The following is a 12,488-nucleotide window of genomic DNA, read 5'->3' as shown; positions in this document are numbered from 1 at the left end:
AGCCAAATTAAATATAAAACATGGTAGAAAAGTTTAAAAAAAGCGGAGTTATATAACCCATTTTCTGTACCAGTAATTCTTGATGTAATCCAAAGATCTCTAACAAATTTCAAAGCTCTACCCCAAATGTTTCGAGATACTTCTCAAACTATGGGGTTCCCTTTGTATATGATTTAAACTATAGAACCGGAAACTTCCTTGGGGGTTTGATCTATAAACGAGTACAATCAAGTCCACTTGAAATTTTCCACAACCAACACTGACTAATGCTCCGTTATATATTAGAAAATCACCAAAAGTACTTAATTCTTTATTAATAGGTTTTTTTTATTAACAAAATAAAAGATGTTTTTTCATTGCAAATATTGAATATATAAAGATTAGAATGTAGAACATTTCGTCCTTTAACACCATCTGCATAAAATGAATTTTATGAAAATATTGATCAAAAAAGTCGATTTTTTTTGGAACATTGATGATTTTAATACCTTCAGTTACAGAGGGTATATACCATTTGAAAAGACCATACATGCTTCATCGAAATAACGCTTTTAGACTCTAGGTCTCTTTGAATAAAAATCAGGACAGGACTACGGGGTGTCCGAATGTCCATCAATCCGGCTGTCTGGCTGGTGCGCACGAAAGGAGTGACCGATTTGATCAAAATCGGTTCACTCTTTCTGGTACCTTCACCTTACTTACTTCACTTCACCTAGCTTACTTTCCAGCCTTGGTTCTCATTTCAAATTTCATTTTTTAGCTCTACCAGTTCATATAATACCAAACGGTATCAATTTAGACATTTGGTACCATTTAAAATTTGGCGTAACCTTAATCATCCTATACTCCATCAGTGACTCTCATTCTGAATTCCATTTCATTCTAGCTTATTCCGATTGTCCAATACAAAGTATTAAATTTATAGTACATTTTATTACTTTAGTAGGAATCTCCAAAAATATATCACTTTATATAATATCCCAAGCCTAAACATCTAGACTGACCCTTATGCAAAATTTCAAGATTCTAGCTTCAGCCGTTTCGTCTGGACGTTGGTTCTCACTCTGTCACTCAGTTATTTTACCACTTTTTATCCACTTTTTATCTGTCTGCAGGACTTTTGGTATTGAAAATGGGCCATGTAGGTCCACGTCTTCGTATAGCCACCATAAAACGGTACCCGATATGCGGCATTTTGATGATTTTAGCGACATTGTTTACCGGAATTGTTTCAAAATTTGGTATTTGAAATTCGTAACGGATACTACAGCCTAAGACAGAAAATGAGCCATGTAGGCCCACGTCTTCGTATAGCCCCTATATAACCGTACCTCCCGATATTCGGTATTTTGATGATTTTAGCGACATTATTTAGCGGACCTGTTTCAAATTTCGCATTAGAAGCTCGAAATGGATACTACCGCCCAAGACAGAAATGAGACATGTAGGTCCACGTCTTCGTATGGCCCCCATATAACGGTTCCTCCCGATATGAGATATTTTGATGATTTTAGAGACATTATTTACCCGAACTATTTCAAATTTGGTATTTGAAGTTCGTAATGGATACTACAGGCTATGACAGAAAATTGTCTGTACAGGTCCACGTCTTCGTATAGCCCCCCATATAACGGTACCTCCCGATATGGGGTATTTTGATGATTTTAGAGATATTATTTACCGGAACTATTTCAAATTTTCTATTTGAAGTTCGTAATGGATACTACAGGAGGTCCACGTTTTATAACCCCCATGGTATCTTCCTATATTCGGTATTTCGATGAATTTAGCTACATTATAAATAGATTTTTCAAGTTTTGCATTTGAATATTGTAATAGCTTATGACAAAAGTTGCCTCTGCAAATTTCGTATTTCTGCGACTTTTCTTGTTATAGTAATACAAAAAAAAAAAAAAAAAAAAAAAAAAACACCGCCAAAAGCGTCCTCTATCGTTATGTCAAATATATCGAAATCTCATTTAAAACGCAGTAATTCAATTAGTTATTAAAATATTTTTAATGAATTATGGAAATCATATTCAAATACTGTGGCGTATACTTGATGAAGACAATTTTTATTAGTATTACTTATACAGCTGTGTGCACACAATAAAATCCAAAGAATACGCCACCGTTCAATACCATTCCTGTCTCGTCTGTATTCTCATAACAACAACAAAACTTAATTAATATCTTTAACACCCACAAAAAAATGTTCTCTTGAATTCATACATTAATACAATTTCGTCGGAAATGAAAATCTCTGGCATATCTATGAATGAATTTTAACAATCGTTTTATGCAAATGACAAATTATGGCACATTAACCAGCAAAAAACGTATTTCAATTTCGTTCTGAGTGTCGTGACAAGGCAAAGTGACCCAAATGGAAATCAAGTCGAGATAGATATTTATGTCCTGGTTTGTGTTCGTGTATTCTATGTTTGTTCGTTTACCCTGGGGCAAAATTATCAATGTCCTTATCATCACAATTTGTATTTCTATTATCATCACCGCCATCATTATTGTTATCGTGCTTATCGTAATCATCATCGTCAGTCCAATGATCATTGGCGACAACAACAAATTGTCATGTATAAATGAATAAATTCCCTCGTTATTAATATGTATGTGGGTTGATTGTGTCAGGGTATTTGAAATTGAGGAGCATTTTTCGCAGAGTGTCACGGTGTGGGTGTGCGTCAATAGTCGAAAAGGGCCACCGTGAATTGACCCCCTGTGCCATTTAATGTCATCGAATATTTTCCAAACTTTTACTTCGGGGAATAATTCAATCAAGATTTTGAATTTATTAGAATTGGTTTTTGGAAACAAATTGGAAATTTGCTGCTGCTTTAACACTATTCGGATGAAATGTGAAATTTTATTAACTAATGACCGGGATCTTTAAATATATTTATGGATTTTCATAAAAAGAAGTAGGCGGCTTTGGTATGGCTACAGTTATGTGAAATATAACGAATCGGTTTAAACGAGTAAAATAGAAACACAGATTGAATGTAAAACAACAAACAATAACAAGCGACGAGTAAAACTTAAAACACCTCGGAACAAAGCATCAAAATATGCAATGACTTGAGATCGCCGGTGGGTAAAAACCCGGTAAACTAATTGTAGAGGGAAACCACCCATGAAATTGCTCAGACTGTTTGCATGTTTTGCACACCTTTTGGACACACCAAATAACATTGCTGTATAGTACTCGACATGACTTCGATAAGGATTATATTAAAAAATATTTATTGGAGCAATAGATGTACCGGATCGAATTCCACTAAATGGTAAAACTCGGTTGAAGGTGAAAAAATTACTCGATTTAGGCTCATATTACATATATGGTGAGCAATAACTGTAAAATCGGATGTAGATGTATATCGAAGCTATATAAAAATCTGAACCTATCTCGATTAAATTTGCTAGAGGTATTTTAGAGCAGCATCTGATGCCCAGTATCAAATATCATTGTTGTGGAGTTCATATAAAGCATGTGAGGGATTATAACAAAAAAATCTGATACATTTGAACTACTTGTTTATACGATTAATTCAATCGGAATTTGCCAAAATTCAGTCCATTTGGGCTGATATTAGCCATTTGGTGCACAATTAACTTAATATCGGATAAAATATATATAGGACCCATATCCTAATCTGATCCGATCTCGATTAATTTTGACAGACGTATTTTTGAACTTCTTGTGGAGTGCATATTACGATTGTGAAGGACTTTAAACCCCAAATCGGATAAAACATATATATGGGAGCTACAGATATATCTAAACCGATTTCCCCCAATTTTAATGCACACTGAATTCGGTCGCATATACCAAAATTCAGGTCAGTTGGACTATTGGCTATTTGGTGCACAAATAACCCGATATCGTTTGAGGATATATATGTAAGCTATATCCAAATCTGAACCGATTGAAATTTTATACACTTATTTCGGAGCTGTATCTGATATCTGGTACCAAAGATCATTGTTGTGGGATGTATATCACGCTTGTGAGGGACTTTAAACTCCAAATCGGATAAAATATATATGTGAGCTACATCTATATTAACTGATTTACACCAAATTTAAAGTACTAGTTTCTAGGATTAATTCAGTCGTAACTGCCAAAATTCTGTTCATTTGGCCGATATTAGCCATTTGGGCTGATATCAGCCATTAGGAGCACAAAAAATCTGGTAACGGATAATATATCCTAATCTGATCCGATCTCCAATTAAATTTGACAGAGGTATTTTGAGCTTCATAAATTATCTGGTTCCAAATATCATTCTTGTGTTGTACATATTAGAGTGTGTGGGACCTTAAACCCCAAATCGGATGAAACGTACATATGGGAAACGTATACATATTTTTTCCAAATTTGATGTACTTGCTTCTAAAATGTAGGTCATTTGCACGGATATTGGCAATTTGGTGCACAATTAACCAGAAATCGGATGAATATATATGGGAGAAATAACTAAATTTGAACTGATTCTCACCAATTTCAGTATGGTTCGTCCTTTGGCCAAACAAATAATGTTTGAAAAATTACATCTCAATCGGATAATAAATGCGACTTTTATTTTGTTCACAAAAATACATGGACAGACGGACGGACTGACATCCATAAATCGACTCAGAAAGTGATTCTATGAAGATCCTCAAAAGTAACTATGGGTCTATCTCGCTTCATTTTCCCTGTTACAAACGTATAACCAAAATCTGGGAAAATAACTTGTAGAAACAATCTATATCTATGTGACAAAACAGGTTTTATATGTGAAGAATATTATTAAATTCCAAATGCTTAACGCTAAAAAGAGAAATTTAAACAAATTTTGGCCTTTATAGGTATGGCCAGTACTGAAATGTGAAATTAAGCTTTACCACAATTTTTTATAGTTATAGTATACTATTAATCTTACCTAATAAAGGATTTCCGCATCGCAGCTTTATTGATTATGGAGATAGAGCAGTCGTGATTTCAATAGACAGATAAGTGGAAATCATTAAATCAACTATGATCATGATTGTATATACTTTATGGGGTCTACGACGAATATTTAGAGGTGTTACAAACCGAATGACAAATTTAATATATTTAATATGTATAGATTATTTAAATTTAATATATATAGATTCAAAAAAATACGTAATTCGGGTCCTTTGAAAAAAAAAATACCTTGAAAAACTTTTCTCAATCTTTCTGCATCTACACTTGTGTTTTATGGAAGCTTTAAGAAAAAAATTTATAAAAAAATTCCTCTTTAACTATATATTAGATATAATTAGTTGATTTAATTTTAAACCTGCAAAAGGTTTCATTTCGGTTGCAAAAGGTTTCATTCCCGCTGCAAAAGGTTTCATTTCCACGGCAAAAGTTTTCATTTCCACTGCAAAAGGTTTCAATTCCACTGCAAAAGGTTTCATTCCCGCTGCAAAAAGTTTAATTTGAATTGCAAAAGGTTTCATTTAATCTGAAAATGCTATATATACGAAGATACTATATATCTAATAAGTGCGGATTACGAGTAATATTTAGAAGGGGGAACTGGACTCCTCTAATTTGGTCACTTTGCGATGTAACCTTCCAAAAAGACCTATACACGTGTTTTCTATTTTAGCTCTACTTTTCTAATGTACCGTGGTTTCTTTTATTTATACCCTACAACACTATTTGTTGGGGGTATTATAAGTTTGATGGGACCAAAAATTATGTACCACATAGGAAAGTATATATGGATCTTCCTATCTCGCCGAGCTGAGTCGATCTAGCTATGTATGTCCGTCAGTCCATGTTAATTTGTAATCACTTTACAGGTCGCAATTATGGCCCGATCACCACGAAATTGAAAATGGAGGTGGGGCTAAGGTCAGAATAGAACCCTATTTCTTTTGGAGACGATCGCATAATATTTAGGGATTGGAATGGACCAAAAACTGAAAAATCCTGATTTTGCAGCTGCTCTACAGGTCGCAATTATAATCCAATCGAAGCGGAAGTTAGCATAGGGCTACAGCTTAGGTCTGGGCAGAAGCCTTCCAATTTACAATAATATTTGTATTAAATTAAAGTAAAATTTTCCATTAAACCGTGAATATTTTTAGTCCTGGCGAAATCACAAATAGACGAACAGGTCAATCCTGACCGTTACGTAGATACCGATAGTAAATATATCGGATATATATAGCGAAATATATACAATGTATATATACAAAGGAAGGGGATGTTAGCTAGAATGTTTATATCTCAAGAATGCCTGAACCGATTTTGACAAATGTTGTCAATTCAGAATGTCCTCTTTGCATAAAAGGATAACATAAAAAAATCGCATAAAAAGATGCCAAAAATAATGTTAATATAGATTTTGTGGTATTTTGTGATTTTTTTTTATTTTTTCATATTTTTTATCGCATGCTTTTTTTCAATTTGACTTAAAATATTGAAGTGTACATTTTGTAATATTTTTTCACCTTACAACACATGTTGGGGTTATTATATACAGATTGCAATTATCGTCCGATCCTCACGGATATTTAGGGGTTGAAATTGACCAACAAAAAATGTTCCTGATTTTGCAGGCGTTATAAAGGTCACAAATAGAAACCAAAGGACACGAAATAACGCATGAAGTTACAGTTTAGGATAGCAGGTAGAGTGGACCACTACTTTTGTGTAAAAATACCAGCATTACTTACAGGCGATATCCGAAATAAACAAAAGTCGAACTTCTGTCTTTTTATGCTGATTTCGTTGACGAATATAGCCAAATATCGCAGACAAGCAAATCAGGCTCTTGCTTTTGGAGATGGTCGCAAAATATTTAGGGGCTCAAATGAGCCAAAAACAGAAAAATTCCTGATAACACAATTGAAGCCAATCGATACGTCTGAGGAAAGATCACGACGGAGTGCGTAAATATTAGGCACATGTCAATTTGGCCATGTTCGTCTGTTGTAATCACGATAGAGTCCAAACGACATACGATAAAAATCTAAAATATCGGTGAAGTCTATAATGCATATCTACCTACCTACCGTAATAGATCATTGTCTACATAGGTTCACAGTTGCCTGTAGCACCTACCTAACCGTACCCTCCCATTTTGGGAATTTCCACGATTTTAGGCTCAGTTTCTACAGGAATTATTTAAAATTCGGTATTTGGGTTACGTAAAGGGCTCTACTCCTGTAGCAGAATAATTTCGATATAGGTCAAAGCTTTTCCATAGCCCCTATCCTCTCGATATTAAGTATTTTGATTATTTTAATCATATGTTCTTAATGACAGAAGTGGCGCATGCCCCCCGAATACTGGATATTTGAGTTACTTTCTGAATTTTGGAGGGTATAATAAATTCTGCTCGTCCGAACTTAACTACTTTTAGTTGTTCGACTTCAATTTCATTGACGTAATGATACGGGTAAGAGGCGCTTAGGCTGGTGGTGAACCTCCTCTGAACGGCCTGGCGGTTCTAAGATGGATCCGATCCAAATCCAATCATTAAGCACACATATAAACTTAGTGACAAGTGTAGCGTATATGTCGATGGCGGGCGGGCCTCAAATCTATCAAGTCAAGTGCCATTAAATAGAGAACAATTCTTGACTATAAGAAAGCTATTCTTCTAATACGTGAATTCATGAAGCTTTGTTGGGTCCCAGGACATAACAATATGGTGGTGAATACAATGGCTGATGAATTACCTCGAGGTGATTCCCAGTCGAAGAATATACCGATTGAAGAGACTGTCAAACCACCTTTATGCTATCATGTCAGCCGATTCAAAAAGGCTCCCACTGAAGAAGATGACACTTGGAAGTTGGTTGCACGGTATATAGGGCCATCTGGCTGGCCTAACCTCTATTAGTTAGTAGGTCTGATCTAAGAATCGTGGTGACCATATATCTGACCTCAAGATGGGATAACAGTGGTCTTGATTTCTCTAGACTATGCGAGGACGAAGAAGAAATGGAGATGACCATTCTGTCAAGCAGGAGACATAGGGTGTTCGCTAGTGGAATAGAAAACACTAGCGTAACCCATTCTGCCCAAAGGGCATGACGCCCCAAGTGACTGCGTAACTAAAAAACAACAAAAAGAAGAAAATAAGAACAAACTCGTAAAGTTCTGCCGGAACAAACTTTTAATACCCTCCACCCTGAGGTAAAAAAAAAACTTTAGAAATTTAAGAATCAGGATTATAAATTGGGTCCATTTTCATTACTGTCAATGAAATCCATTGACAAAAAGTCTTAAAAATGACGTAAATTCGATGGTCAAACTCACAATTTGAAAAAAAAAATAAATAATGGACTAAAATCACCCCAAAATTTGGAAGATTTCGATTCACTAAATGTTATATTTCAATATTCTTGTTCACTCGTGCTAGTTACTGGAGTTTCGGTAAAACTTTACCCAACAGTGAAAGTTGCCATTTTCCTTGAAATCTTTCAAAATATACTAAACAACACAAAAACAGAAAAAGAATTAGAGAAAAAATTTCCAAAAAAAAAAAAAAAAACTCCTATACGAACAACTTAGCATTTTGCCTGAAGGAAAACAAAAAGTGTTTTTTCTCTTCTCTGTCCAAACTAAATGGCAAAACAAAGATTGAAAGTTCATTCATATCGTCCAGGCACAATCTTAACGAGAGAACTACTTAAGATTTTGTGCCTGAAGGAGAACAAGTGAAAGTTCCTCCATCGTCACTCTCTCTCTCTCTCTCTCTCTCTCTCTTTATTTTATTTTTCTTCATTTCCGTTTCCTTTATTGTTTTACTCTGTTTGCCGGTCGTTTATTTACTTTCATTGCGTTTGTCGTCACATTCTGTTGCCATTTTCGACCACTTTTAATGTTTCCCCAGTGGATCCTTGAACATTTCTTAGCGCATAGCATGATATAAATGGGAGCAGCTAAAATCGCCACAAAAAAAAAACTTCATATCTCTTATTTCGTTACACTTAAAGAGAAAGTATTGTCATTTGCCAACATTTGTATGTAGTTTGAAAAAAAGAAGAAATATTTGAGTGGGATTTGTTTGCAGTGTTGTTTAAATGGGTCTGTGGAAGCGACAATAAGAATTCCAAAGAATTCCCCCCTTTTTTCGGGAAGTGGGAATACAGCTTTGGAGCAAAAACATTTACAAGAAATGCCAAACTTCAAAAATTGTCCTTGTATGTGTGCCAATGCTTGTTTGTTTGTGTGACGAATCTTAATTTTTTCAAATGAAATGAATAAATTTCATTAGAAGTTGCCAAATGTTGGCCATTAAAACTTTAAATGTCATATGCCCCGAAGGTCCACAAGTAAATTTAACAAAGTTGAGAGTTTTCTGTTGTTTGTGAATTGTTGATGAGATTTTAATCGATTTCTTAAAAAACGAACATTTGTAAAATGTCGAAATTCATGTACAAGGAATTTGAATTTGTTGTATTTTCATGTGGACTATGGCGCAATTGCCAAATACTATATCTTGTTCTGACTAAATTGACATTTTTCTTCAACGCAATTATTTGGCCTACGAAAAATGTGCGTGAATATCTGACATTAGCTCGATTTGCACTTGGAAATATCTAGTATTTTGCATGACTGATAATTCCCCAATGTCAACAATATACAAGTAATAACGGCGCAAAGGTGAAAACAACTTTAAAAATTATAACAAAAAATTAAGTGATAGCCTACAGCACTTTTATTGCGCCAAACTGATGATGTAAGGTTGAAATAAAGCTGAATTTTTGGAAATTTGAACTATAAGTGAATTAAATGTACGAAAAGGTACAAAAACCAGTAAGGAAAGTTCAAAAGTAAGGAGGGCCAACTATATGATACCCTACACTACTATGCGTATTTAGTAGAGCTTCTTAACAAAAAAGTTTATATTGGGAATTTCTGTGAAGTATATCATAGCAACTATGAACCTTGTGTGAATGCGTATCAAGACTTAAGAGTAGATACAATTTGGGAACTATATTTAACTCTGAATCGATTTTCATCAAATTTGACGGAGGCTTTTGCACCTCTAGTATCAAATAACATTTTGGTATAGAGCATGATATGATTTCGAAAAAATTACATTAAATAATATTTATTGGAGCAATAGATATACCAAAACGAATTTCACCAAATGGAAAGTTTGATTGAATATGAAACCAACACGGCCTGATATTACATATATGGTGGACAATAACTGTAAATCGTATGAAGATGTGTATCAAATGTATATAAAAGTCTGAACCAATCTCGGTAAAATTTGGTAGAGGTATTTTCGAGCCCCGGTATCAAATATAATTGTGCATATTACGCATGTGAGAGACTTTATATTTATTATTTATTTATATTTGGGAGCTATAGCTATGCCTGAACCGATTTTCACGAAAATTTGAAGTACTTGCTTCTGGGTTAAATTCCGTCGGAAGTGCCAACATTTAGTCCATTTGAGCTGTTATTAGCCATTTGGTGCACAATAAACTTGAAATCGGATAAAGATATGTATGGGAGCTATCTAAGCCGCAAAATTTGAAACACTTATTTCAGAGCTGCTTCTGATATTTGGTACCAAAGATTACTGTTGTGGAGTGCATATTACGCATGTGAGGGACCTTAAACCCCAAACCGGAAGAAACATATATGTGGGAGCTATAGCTATATCTGAACGGATTTTCTCCAAATTTGATGTTTTTGCTTCTAGACTGAATTCGGTCCAATGTGCCAAAACGCAGGTCATTTGAACATTTAGCATCAAATTTCAGAATAAGTTTATATTTGTTCAAATCACCTATGGCACGAATTGTGGCCTTCAAACGGCCAATGAAACCTCCCCATGCTGTCCGAATGATGCTCTGCGGTATTTTGGCCCATTCCCGGCGAAGCGCTTGCTTGAGGTGATCGGCACTTTGGTATTTTTTAGTGCCAATGAAACCAGCACACGCTGTCCGAATGTTGCTCTGGGTATTTTGGCCCATTCCCGGTGAAGCGCTTGCTTGAGGTGATCGACACTTTGTTATTTTTTAGTGCCAACCTTGTTTTCCAAAATACTCCAGACACAATAGTCCAACGGATTGGTATCCGGAGATTTTGGTGGTCATTGGAATCACTGGCAATGAAGCGAGGAATCTCATTTTGTAACCATTCTTGGGTGGCGCGTGCTAAGTGCGATGGTGCTGAGTCCTGTTGGAATGTTCAAAGTCTGCGGCCAAAATGTTTGCGTGCCCAGGGCTTTAATACACCCTCCAGGATATTTTCGCGTAATATTCGACATTTATTCTCATGCCATGGTCGATTAATACGAGCGGAGAGCGACCATCGGCTGTTATGGAGGCCCACACTATCACCATGGCCGGTGCTTGAGTTCTGGTGGCCAACCGAAGGTGCATATTTTCAGCTGACCTCTTTGGCATTTTGTTTGTTTACAAACTGCTGGACTACGAATGTTTTCTCATCGTAGAAAACCAAATTCGGCAGTTCACCACTTTCGGCCAAGCGAAGCAACTCTTTTGCTCTTTTGTGTCTATTTTTTTTCTGTTGCCGTGTAAGCTCTTGCACTTTTTGGAATTTCATTTTTCAATAGTTGTCGAATGGAATATTGCGATACGTTAAGCTCACGAGCCATTTTTTCGGCCACTGCGACGCGGGTTTCAATCAAGTCGCTTCTTTATTTTTCGAACCATTTTTGCTGATTTTGGTGTTTTCTTCCGTCCACTTCCTTGACGTCGGGTTACGCTACTAGCATTACGGTAACGAGCGATGGTACGAGACAGAAAAGATTTACTCACATTTAAATGCTGGAGTGCTCTAAGTATAGCCACTTGTGGTTTTCCAGCCAAATATAAAAAATCACACTATCTCGCTTGAATTCCCTCACAAATAACATTCTCACCAAAATGCTTTTGTACGCTAATGAGCTATCACTGGAATAATTTTAACATCTGACCAAAAAAAGGATGGAGGGTATATTAAGTTCGTCATTCCGTTTGTAACTCATCGAAATAATCATTTTAGACCCAACAAAGTATATATATTCTTGATCAGCGTAAAATTCTAAGAAGATTTAGCCCTGTCCGTCCGTCTGTCCGTCTGTTGTAATCACGCTACAGTCTAAACGAATTAAGATAGGAAGCTAGAATTTTGCACAGATCTCTCTTTTGCAGGCAGGTCAAGTTCGAAGATGGGCTATATCGGTCCACGATATCGTATAGCCTCCGTATAAATGTACCCCCAATATTCGGTATTTTGATGATGTTAGCCACATTTTTCAATGGAATTGTCTGAAAATCCACACAAGGAGTTCCTTGTGGGTACTTTATACCTCGGCAGAGAATTATCTATATAGATCCACAATATCGTATAGCTCCCATATAACGGTACTCCCACGGAGTTCGGTATTTTGATGATTTTAGCCACATTTTTCAATGGAATGGTCTGAAATTCCACAAAAGGAGTTCCTTGTGGGCATTTTACCCCCTCA

This window comes from Musca domestica, unplaced genomic scaffold, assembly GCF_030504385.1.
Source record: "Musca domestica strain aabys unplaced genomic scaffold, Musca_domestica.polishedcontigs.V.1.1 11, whole genome shotgun sequence".
NCBI lineage: Eukaryota > Metazoa > Arthropoda > Insecta > Diptera > Muscidae > Musca > Musca domestica.
The sequence above is the reverse complement of the archived record's forward strand: the minus strand, read 5'-3'. Positions refer to the sequence as shown.